At 40.7% G+C, this 12,683-nt stretch overlaps 1 protein-coding gene across 2 annotated transcripts in view; it reads right to left on the bottom strand.

Annotated features, from left to right (window-relative positions):
• Positions 1 to 9,755: 9,755 nt before the first annotated feature.
• IL17B (interleukin 17B) overlaps positions 9,756 to 12,683 on the bottom strand; it is a 53,927-nt gene continuing 50,999 nt past the window's right edge. For both annotated transcript variants that reach the window (XM_069244621.1, XM_069244622.1), the window contains exon 4: positions 9,756 to 12,346. The gene's annotated coding sequence lies outside the window, so the exon portion shown is untranslated. The remainder of the gene's footprint in view (positions 12,347 to 12,683) is intronic.

Raw genomic sequence — 12,683 nt, 5'->3', positions numbered from 1 at the left:
TGTATCACCCACAAAGCTATACATGGAACAGGACCAAAATAACCAAATACGTTCAACAAAGAAACCTCCGCTCAAGATTAGCACCCCACCTTAGAACACCACCATACAAGAAAAAGACAATAGGTAGTAGTACATCCTTCTCCGTTCAAGCAGCCAAACTATGGAATTCATTACCCCCAAATATAAGATCCACGGATAACTATCTTGCCTTCAGAAGACTATTCAAGAGTTGTCTCTTTCCTTCATAACCACCATATTCAAACAGCAATGGACTGCATATGCCTGTGTTGATAAATATTTATAATCTGATTATGTGTATATTCTAGATATGTATAGTTCTTAAAAATATGTATTGTTACTATTTCATAATAATAAATTATACACATACTCTTTAAGCCTGTTTAACAAATGTATATTTACTCACGGTCATATAAATATATATATATGTTCGATGGCATGTGTAGCTGCAGATACACATGCTGTGCATATACTTCTGCCATCTAGTGTTGGGCTCGAAGTGTTACAAGTTGTTTTTGTTCGAAGAAGTGTTTTCGAGTCACTGAGTGACTCGTCCTCTTCGGCTCCATTGCGCATGGGCATCGACTCCATTTTAGATTGTTTTCTTTCCGTCGTCGGGTTCGGACGTGTTTCCTTTCGCCCCGATAGTTAGATTTGGAAAACTTTGAAAACACGTCATTTTTCGTCGGTATTGTATCGATCGCGTTACATCTTCTATCGACACTTCGGTATTGTCGGAACAGACATCTCTACTCGCCCTTCAGGGCGCGCGTGCCCAACTCAGGCCTGGTCGGGCCGACCGCGTGGAAGCCTCATGGGTCGGACTCCATTCCTGTCCTTGGTGCCACGCCAAATTCCCTTATACAGACCAACACCTAGTCTGTAATCTTTGTCTTTCCCCAGATCATCGGGAAGAAAGTTGCGAGGCCTGCTGATCCTTCCGATCAAAAAAGACACTTCGGGACAGAAGAGCACGAAGGCTCGAGATGGCGTCCAAAAGCTCCAAACATCTCGACGTCTAAGAGGAAGAGATCATGCACACAGCAGCCTCCGTTCGAGGTTCCGACTCCGACCAGGAATCCGAGAAAGACAGACCGGTCACGGCAGGACAACACGTGAGCATACCTGCCCCTGTACCATACCAAAGACCGAAATATAAGGCCTTGGGCACACCATTCCCGGAAGGCTCGACCCGAAAGTAGACACCCGGTGACCAAACCGCCTATTCGGCACTGAAGAAGGCCACTCCTCCGAAACCATCGGAATCGACGAAAGGCTCCGTGTCCAACTAGAGCAAACACCGCTCTTCGGAGTCGAAATTTTCGAAAATCACTTTCGGAGCCGAGACCATCCACAACACCATCCTTTTTGATACCCAAAAAGCCAGCTTCGGAGCCGAAAAGAGCAGGTTACACAGAGGAGCATGGACTTTCTATGACACTCAAAGAAAGCCATAAGACTTGTGAGGAGGACACCCAAGAACAGCCAATACTTGAAGTGATGGACGAAAGGCAAGCCAGGATTCATATCCACAAAGAAACTGGCAGAATATTAACAGCACCTCCTTTAAAACCTAAGAGGAAATTGGCCTTTCAGGAGGAATTGGACACTACACACCCTCCAGCTAAAGTGCCAAAGCCAAAGGAGAGACCACCACCTCCTCAATGTTCTTCTCCTAATTCTCCTCCTCACTCTCCACACCTGCATATCTCTCCTACCAGTCCTACACCAATGCAGTCAGCTTCACATTTGTTTGACTTGCAACAAGATAATGTAGACCCATGGGATCTTTATGATCCAGATTCCATTCCTGACAACAACCCAGACTGCTATCCCTCTAAGCCTTCACCACCTGAGGATAGTACAGGGTACAATCAAGTACTAGCTAGGGCTGCAGCATAACATAGTGTCACCATGCACACTGAACCGTTGGAGGACGATTTTTTGTTTAATACACTCTCCTCCAGGCACACAACATACCAGTCGCTCCCTATGCTCCTGGGCATGCTAAAACATGCTGATCAAATATTTAGCGAGCCTCTCAAAGCAAGAACAATAACTCCCAGGGTAGTAAAAAAAGCCACCTCCCTCTGATCCTGTTTATATAATTCAGCATCTCCCTCCAGACTCAGTAGTGGTAATCGCTGCCAGGAAAAGGGCAAACTCACAGTCGTCAGGTGATGTACCCCCACCAGACAAAGAGAGGAGGAAATTTGATGCTGCAGAGAAGAGAGTGGCATCCCAGGCAGCCAGCCAATGGAGAATAGCCAACTTACAGGTGTTGTTGGTTAGATACGACAGGGCCCCTTTGGGATGAGATGAAAGATATAATTCAGCATCTCCCCAAGGAACATCAAAAGAGGGCACAGCAGATAGTGGAGGAAGGGCAAGCCATCACCAATAATCAGATTAGGTCTGCCATAGACTCAGCAGACACAGCTGCCAGGAGCGTCAATACTGCTGTAACAATCAGGAGGCATGCATGGCTCAGGTCCTCTGGGTTCAAACCCGAAATCCAACAAGCGGTGTTGAATATGCCGTTCAACAAAAAAAAACTTTTTGGCCTAAAAGTGGACACTACAATTGAAAAATTGCATAAGGATTCAGGCACAACAAAAGCTATGGGTGCACTATACACCACACAATACAGGGGATCCTTTCGGAAACCTCAGTTTAGAGGTGAATTTAGGGGTCAAACTGCAGAAGCATTCACATCGCAGCCAAAACTAGCCTACCAACCTCAATACCAACAAGGTGGTTTTAAGAGCACATATAGAGGGCAGAACCCCAGAGGTAGAGGGAAATATTAAACACCTAAACAAGCCTCACAACACACTAAAGAGTGACTTGTTTCATTCCCTTCCACTCCACACGTCCCCTGTGGGAGGAAGACTACAAATGTTCCACACCAATTGGCAAAACATTACCACAGACAATTGGGTACTATCAATTATCCGCAATGGTTATTGCCTAGAATTGATACAAACTTCCCCAAACATTCCACCAAAACCACACAAACTATCCACAGAACACATCAGTCTGTTTCAGGGAGACGTCAAATCTCTATTACTCAAACAAGCAATAGAACCAGTGCCACAAAATCAAGTAGGGACGGGAGTTTACTCACTGTACTTCCTGATTCCCAAAAAGGATGGCACCCTAAGGCCAATATTAGATCTCAGGACCCTCAACCTTTACATCCTGTCAGAACACTTTCACATGGTAACTCTCCAGGATGTTATCCCACTACTCCAAAAACATGATTTCATGGCAACATTAGATCTCAAGGATGCATATTTTCATATACCCATCCACCCGGCCCACAGAAAATATCTCAGGTTTGTCATTCAAGGAAAGCACTATCAATTCAAAGTGTTACCCGTCGGAATAACAACAGCTCCAAGGGTATTCACATAGTCCCTAGCAGTAGTCACAGCCTTTCTAAGAAGGCAAAATATACATGTCTTTCCATATCTAGACGATTAGCTGATAAAATCAGACAGTCATACGCAATGTCAAAACCATGCGCATTACGCAATACAAACCCTGCACACCCTAGGGTTCTCAATAAATTACCAGAAGTCGCAACTACAACAATATTTTGGTTCAATTCTAAATACTCAAAAAGCACTAGCAAGTCCAAATACGCAAAGAATACAAGCATTCCAAAATATAATCACACAGATACACACAGGTCAACAGTACACTGTCAGATTTGTCATGAAAATATTAGGGATGATGGCATCATGTATTGCAATCGTCCTACATGCAAGATTAAACATGCGGCCCTTACAACAGTGCCTTGCACAACAATGGTCACAGGCACACGGTCAACTTCAAGATCTAGTGTTGATAGACCGCCAAACATACATGTCCATTCAGTGGTGGAATTCCACAAATCTAAACAAGGGGCGGCCTTTTCAAGACCTGGTGCGTCAGACCATAATTACAACAGATGCATCAATGATTGGCTGGGGAGCTCACCTCAACAATCACAACATCCAAGGACAATGGGATGCCCAACACAAACAGCTACACCTAAATCACATAGAGTTGTTAGCTGTCTTCCTAGCACTCAAAGCTTTTCAGCCTGTTCTCACTCAGAAGAATGTCCTGATCAAAACAGACAACATGACCACCATGTATTACCTAAACAAGCAAGGAGGAACACATTCGTCCCAACTCTCCCTCCTAGCTCAAAAGATTTGGTAATGGGCAATACACAACCAAATTCACCTGGTAGCACAATACATTCCAGGGATACACAACCAACTCGCAGATGTTCTCAGCAGAAATCATCAACAAACACATGATTGGGAGATTCACCCTCAAGTACTTCAAAATTACTTTCAACAGTGGAGAACACCAAAAATAGATCTGTTCGCCACAAGCGAAAACGCAAAATGCCAAAGCTTAGCATCCAGACACCCACATCCCCTATCCAAGGGCAATGCTCTGATGGATAAGTTGGTCAGGGATATTAGCTTACGCTTTTCCCCCCTCTTCCATTCATTCCATTTGTAGTCAACAAATTGTGTCAAAATACACTCAATATTATACTCATAGCGCCAACATGGGCCCGTCAACAGTGGTACACAACATTGTTAGACTTGTCAGTAGTACCACACTCCAAACTCCCAAACAGACCAGACCTGTTGACACAAAACAAAGGACAAATCAGGCACCAAAATCCCAAAACACTTAATCTAGCGATTTGGCTCCTGAGGTCATAGAGCTTGGGTACTTATAACTACCATCAGAATGTATGGAGGTTATTAAACAAGCAAGAAAACCCACTACTAGACAGTGCTATGCTAACAAATGGAAAAAATTGTATATTACTGTCAATCTAACCAGATTGCCCCTCTTACAGCATGAATACAAGATATTGAATGCTATTTCCATCATTTACAAAAATCTAATTTAGCATTTTCTTCCATAAAAATACATCTTACTGCAATTTCAGCATATTTGCAAAATGTACAGCACAGCTCTTTATTTAGAGTTCCTGTTATTAAAGCCTTCATGGAAGGCTTAAAACACATCATTCCACCCAGAATACCTCCAGTTCCTTCTTGAAATTTAAACATAGTGCTTACACGACTTATGGGCCCACCATTTTGACCTATGCACTCGTGTCAAATGCAATTTTTAACATGGAAGGTTGCCTTCCTAGTCGCAATTACATCATTGCGAAGAGTCAGTGAAATTCAAGCTTTCACTATTGAAGAACCCTTCATACAAGTACACAAACATAAAGTTGTACTACAAACTAACCCTAAATTTCTTCCAAAAGTGGTATCCCCTTTTCATATCAATCAAACAGTGGAACTACCAGTCTTCTTCCCACAGCCAGATTATGTGGCAGAAAGAGCTCTACACACATTAGACATTAAAAGAGCACTAATGTACTATATAGATAGAACAAGACCATTCAGGAAAACTAAACAAATGTTTGTACCCTTTCAAAAACCTTATACTGGTAACCCCATTTCAAAACAAGGATTAGCAAGATGGATAGTAAGATGCATCCAAACATGCTACGTTAAAGCCAAAAGACAACTCTTAGTTACTCCTAAAGCATATTCCACAAGGAAAAAAGGTGCTACAATGGCTTTTTTGGGAAACATACCAATGGCTGAAATATGTAAAGCAGCTACTTGGTCAACACCACATACATTTACTAAACACTGTTGTGTAGATGTTTTAGCAGCACAGCAAGCCACAATAGGTCAAGCTGTACTCAGAACATTATTTCAAACAACTTCAACACGCCACAATAGGTCAAGCTGTACTCAGAACATTATTTTAAACAACTTCAACTCCTACAGGCTAACCACTGCTTTTACGGGAGGACTAACTGCTTTGGAGTCTATGCACAGCATGTGTATCTGCAGATAGACATGTCATTGAACGGAAAATGTCACTTACCCAGTGTACATCTGTTCGTGGCATGTTCCGCTGCAGATTCACATGCACCCTCCCACCTCCCCGCCAGCCTGTAGTTGTTTAAGTTAACAACATTAGTACATATGTAGATATACATATATTTAACATTCCATTAGCATAGACACCTCTTTTCTTTATACTCTATCACACCTACCTTACCCTCTGCGGGAAAACAATCTAACATGGAGTCAATGCCCATGCGCAATGGAGCCGAAGAGGAGGAGTCACTCGATCCCGTGACTCAAAAACACTTCTTTGAAAAAAAAAACTTGTAACACTCCGAGCCCAACACTAGATGGCAGAAGTATATGCTCAGCATGTGAATCTGCAGCGGAACATGCCACAAACAGATGTACACTGGGTAAGTGACATTTTCCATATATAAATAAAAGTAAATAACATAAAATCTAGAAATAAAATTCAAATGATAAATAATTAAATTAAATTAAAAAATAAATAAATAAAAGTAAAATGTATCTCTCTCTATGTGTATGTGTATATATATATATATATATATATATATATATATATATATAAAAGTGAAAACTCTAACACCCTTATGATAGGAGATAGACATTTCAAAATCAGAGGTCTTTTTAATTGTAATACTGATTATTGTGTTTACTGCCTAATTTGCCCTTGTGGCAAGTTGTATATTGGTAGCACAATCCATCGAGCAAAAAAGAGGGTTCTCGAGCATATGAGAGCCATCAGACACAATGATCAGAAGTACCCGGTGGCAAGACATTTTCAGATTATGCACAATGGAGATGGGAATAAGCTGAAATTCCTAGTGATTGACCAGGTGATAAAGGATCCACGTGGGGGTGATAGAGTTGTAAAATTGAGGATTTTAGAGTCAAAATATATTATTGATTTTGAAACCCTTGCCCCACAAGGATTAAACCTGAGTGAGGAACTAGCTGTGCATTTGAGAGTAAATTCAATTCATGTTCCAGTCTGATTCGATTTCAGATCAACAAACCATTAATTGCATATAAGTTTACATTTGTATCTCATTGTTGGGACGGTGGGGTTAGTAATTAATATGTGTTTTGTGGAAGTATTTATAGCACTGGTGTTTTATGATTGACCAATTTGTAGATTTATTTATTCTTAGATTTTTAAATATATTTATTATATATTTATATATTTAAATATATTTATTCATGCATTGTTATTTATAAACAACTTGGATACTATATCAAGAGTAGATTGTTGAGACATGATGCTTAAATAATGGAATAATATGATGTTAAGATGGATAGGATAAATACATATGGGTTGGTATCTAGTAAACTTCTTTTAGGGTTACAATAAAAATATTTTGGTAATTAAATTTGTACACTTTGGAATTTTCATATTTTTGAAATTTTTCTTAAATATTGGGATTTGTTTTTATAAGAGTAAATACGATTTTTGATATGAGTAGACGTTCTGTGACCCAATGAGAAGACAGTATTTCAGGTGAGAAAATTGGAAAAGCAGGCATAGTGGATGAGCTGGCAGTTTGCTATTAATGAATTAAGGTAATTAGAATATTTTCAATTTAAGATTTAGAAATGGTATTGATTACACAATATTGTATTTGGATATTAAAAGGCAATAATTTTAAATTAATGAATTGATATGAGTGTAATGGTATAATAATATTTCAGGACAAATTGTGGTAAACATTATGTTATTTCTAAATGCTTTGTTATGTGAAAAGCTACACTCCAAAATGGCTGCCATATTAGCCTATCCTGGGGAACCTGTCTTCGGAATTGGTCCTTTGTCCATGTTTTTTTATTTAGGTATATATTTGATTAGAATGAATTTGAATGGTATTGTGAGCAAGGCTACGTCCGAAACGCGTCCATAAAATAAGATTGCATGGCCATGGTGTCCGGTTTTCCTTTCCTGGATTGAGGAAATTGCTTAAAATTGAGATTTTTGGGCTCCTGGGACCCGCACCGGACCGCTTAAGAATCTGCCTCGGCACTTTACCAGGACATTGTTTGTTTGTTTGGATTTCTTCAGAAGTGCCGAAGCGGCTGTACGCGTAAGGAATTCGTTGTATTGAATTTGTTGTATTGAATTTGAAATTCTCAGCATTTAATTAAGAAGGATGAACCTGTTTCCCCGCGCTACTGGATTTTCTGCACGTGTGAAGAAGTTGCCGTATTGAAACGGAATTTGTGGACAGAATTTATTAATTATAAAGTTGCTTTCCGCGTTGGTGCAACGGCACACACGCGCGGCTACGTTTGTGAGAGCTGGAAAGGAAGACTGCGACGCGGAACATGAAAACGCGGCAGCCGACGAAGACAGCGGCTCCGCTTAGTGTGCAATAGGAGAAACAGCAATTTGCCTGCATGGTTGAAGGAACTTTTCCTTTTGGAAGCAAAGGAAGTTCGGCACACACACGCGGCTACATTTGTGAGAGCTGGAAAGGAAGACTGCGTCGCGGAACATGAAAGCGCGGCAGCCGACGAAGACGGCGGTTCCGCTTAGGGTGCAATAGGAGAAACAGAAATTTGCCTGCACGGTTGAAGGAATCTTTCCGTTTAAAAGCGGAGGAAGTTGGATACAATACGGAGGCTCCGTAGACCAGAAGGAGAACTTTCTGGTGATCGGGAGCCCGAATTGAAGCTGCGTGTGGGGGCTTGTTGACATTATCGGTCTTTTGGAAAAGAAGTAAAACGGTAATGTGAAATCCCGAAGGGTTAGTTTATAATCAACAACTTTGGTTACAGTGCTGATTAATGCTGAGTTATGAGCATATATATTGAACACCTGTCTCTCAGGGAATAATCAAGTTAAAAGCCAATAATTTTAAATTAATGAATTGATATGAGTGTAATGGTATAATAATATTTCAGGACAAATTGTGGTAAACATTATGTTATTTCTAAATGCTTTGTTATGTGAAAAGCTACACTCCAAAATGGCTGCCATATTAGCCTATCCTGGGGAATCTGTCTTCCGAATTGGTCCTTTGTCCATGTTTTTTGATTTAGGTATATATGTGATTAGAATGAATTTGAATGGTATTGTGAGCAAGGCTACGGCCGAAACGCATCAATAAAATAAGATTGCATGGCCATGATGTCCGGTTTTCCTTTCCTGGATTGAGGAAATTGCTTTAAATGTATATATATATATATATATATATATATATATATATATATATATATGTGTGTATATATATAAATATAAATAAATAAATATATATACTCTACTCATGTTTATACTAACCCACTACTAATTCCTCTTGGGTTCCGGAGTAGCATGCTGCTCGCCAAAAAGCACTTTGACATCTCGTCAGGGGTAGTAAGAGCTATATAAATGCAATTACATTACATTACATTACGGAACGTTGAGATGTTTACAGTTAATTCCATGGTGTATATATATATGGAAATTGCTGACAGACGTTTGAAATTTGCAAGATAAGTGATGCGTTAGCAGAAATCATTTGCGGACAAATATGATTTAGAAATATACATCATTTTACAAGGAACTTGATATGACTACTGAAAATGAAAACAAAAAACGGACTTTCATTGTTATAAATACCGAATATGTTTTGTATTGTATATATTTTTTCCCAATCTATTTTGTTTTATATAAACAGTAGAGTATGCTTTGGAGCTCCATAGCATATCTGTGGACATGTAAAAGTGAACAGCTTGCCATCTGTGTTGTAAATAAGCCAGTCCTGTTATTAAGCAGGGAACATGTCTGCATATGGGTAAATCTCTCTCTCTCTTAGGCATGAGCACTAATAAACACACATCCACACATTTACTACTAGACTACAAAAGTCAAATTTGAGTTTATTACCAAAATACGTACAGCAAAATGAAAGCGAAAATAAATGTGGCCTAATAACACGTTATTTAGAGCAACTATACAAATAAATGCACCTAGAGTGCAAATGTCAAATGTGAGTTTATTACCACAGTACAGTAAAATTGACATGGAAGAAATACTTTTTCATTTTTCGCAGCTTGAATATAACAATTACTTATCTAAGGAAACAACTAACCTAAAGCCACAAGGTCTCTTTTATGTGATTTTACCATAATGCACAAATGTAACTCCTTGAATAAAGATTTGGTGTAAGTACCTTTTCTTAAAACAAATGCACATGAAAAAAAATCATGGAATAAATTACATAGGCAGGAACACAGAGTATAATAATAATTTATTACCATTGTTGAAAGTGGGGAGGGACATCATAGCTCACTTGAGTCATGGTTCTTCTCCATACTAAATAATTGTAAAAACAACAAATTACACTCTGTGCATCTGCACAGATATATTCATACATGTAGTCAACTTTGTCTCAGAAGTAAAAGTTAATTTATTTGGGGTGTGCCTTTGTCTGTGAATGACCAGGATGAATTTGTACTGATATTCTTGGGAAGATGGGGGAAGAGAATGGAGTTTATGTGAAGGAGTTGTTTTGAAAGAGGACACCCGGAAGCCATTTTGGATGGAGACTGGGGTTTCTAGCACTAGCGTATCGAGTGTACATGAGTATTTGTCCTAGTGGGGTCACTGCACCAGGAAGTGCTGCACTAAGGTATCAAAGGCTGAGCTTCTTTACACTTACAGTGCAAGGGATCCTATGTTACGCATGGAATTGCTGTGATTGTAATGCTGGCACTGTGTCAAGTACATTACTGTAACATACTCTGTCGGGTACTATTCACAAAGTTTCTACTGTGGGAAGTTGTATTCTACTCAGGGGCGGCCCCTCCACAAGAGCTAAGTGGCGTCACCCAGCTAAAAGAAATGCCCCAAGAGCTGAAAAATAAAATGGTAATAAACTTGTCTTTATTACCATTTTATTTTTCAGCACCTCATCCTGAACCGAGTGTCAGGACGGGGCGGGCAATTGCTGCCGAGTGGCAGCAGGGAGCTGTGCACTTGTTTAAAGTGCACATGTCCCTTTGGCAAGGCCATCTTGCAACAGCCAGCCGGACATGCTCACTTTAATCTTCTCTAACCCAGCTGTCTTTAGGCAGCTGGGTTACATAAAGCACAGACTTAAATGTTCTTGTGGGAGCTGAGAAGTGCCGCTCCCACCAATCCTGACGCTTCCTTCATGCTGGTTATCGGCATGAAAGCAGCACCAGGATTAGCTAGTGCAGTTTCCTAGGTCCCGTTGCACTTTGGAGCCAGGACAGAAGGTGAGGCGACGAGAGGAGAGGTGGACATCCTAAGGTAAGTGCCATTTTTTAAAAATTATTGCACGCCTCTCCTGGCCCTCCCCCATTCTAAATACGAGCCACCTGCAACTGATTTTACTTCTAACTTGTGACTTCTCCTGAATTCCTTTTAGAAAGACTCACTTAGTCCTCCACAAAACTTTGTGCATCGGGAACTCTGTGATTAGAAACAAGGGTGGTGTCCACAGATTTTGTGATTTCACAAGACACACTGAGTTGCAAGTTTTCATTTTCTGCGTTAGAAACTATGGGGCATATGTACAAAAAAGTGGCGAAGGGCAGCGCAACAAGTGACCTTGTTGCTCTGCCCTGCCCCATAGGGAAATGGCAGAAATGCAATGTATTTATGTAATACAGTGCATTTCAGTCCTTTCCTGCTGTGCTGGCACAAAATGTACTGCCTATCGCCAATGCAGGCCCTCTTGCACCGTGGTGCAATGGTGACGGCGTTGCATGCAGGATTGTTTTGGAGCAGGAAGGGTCACTTACGCAGTGTAAGGCAACACAGCGATTTCGCTGCGTTGCCTTACACCATAAAGCCAAGGACATGAAAAGACACGAAAAGTGGATTTGTGTGGCGTTGTCGATATGGGTCGGTAATTTGCACGGCCCCAGCGTAAACACAAAATGACGCACCGGCGGCACAAGGGGCTTGTAAACATGCCCCAATATGTGCATACGTATTTTTCTGCAGAGCTGCTGGATTAGGAGTTTACTTTCTTATCATTCCTCAAATACTGAATCACATTTAGACAGTAAGGTAAAATTTAAGGTAGAAATTTGGGGCTTGTTAAGAACAAAGTTCTCGATTGATAGTAGTGAAGCCTCAATCCCACAGGATTTCTTAAGCTGCCAAATGGAACTACACAATGGTCATTTAAAACTCTTCGGTACAGTCAATCATTGATCTCTGCATAGGCTACAAATCAGAGAGAGAAACAGTTCTGTGGCTATTTTTCTTGAGGATGACGTTTGGGTAAGGTCACTAAACAGCAGTCAAACGATAAGGAATCAGGACTTTAGACCTTGAAGTGTGAGATAGGGAATCCGATCTCTGCTCCTCTCTTAACAGGATCTGGATAGTCTTTGCTTTGCTCCCTACTGCATTTGACTTTTGGGGTACGGGTTCTGTTTTGTATTAATTTCACTTTAAGGAACTTTGGCCCGTATTTATACTCCGTTTGCGCCGAATTTGCGTCGTTTTTTTCGACGCAAATTCGGCGCAAAACTAACGCCATATTTATACTTTGGCGTTAGACGCGTCTAGCGCCAAAGTATGAAGAAAGAGCGTCATTTTTTTGCGTGAACGCCTTCCTTGCGTTAATGAGATGCAAGGAAGGCGTTCCCGTCTAAAAAAATGACGGCGAAGCAAATGCGTCGTATTTATACTCCCGGGCAAAAATCACGCCCGGGAGGTGGCGGGTCAAAAAACCCCGCATTTGCGCCACTATTTAACGCCTGGGTCAGGGTAGGCGTTAAGGGGCCTGTGGGCTC

The sequence above is a fragment of the Pleurodeles waltl genome, chromosome 7 (assembly GCF_031143425.1).
Source record: "Pleurodeles waltl isolate 20211129_DDA chromosome 7, aPleWal1.hap1.20221129, whole genome shotgun sequence".
Classification (NCBI taxonomy): Eukaryota; Metazoa; Chordata; class Amphibia; order Caudata; family Salamandridae; genus Pleurodeles; species Pleurodeles waltl.
Note: the sequence above shows the minus strand (reverse complement) of the source record. Positions and strands in the feature narration are given on the sequence as shown.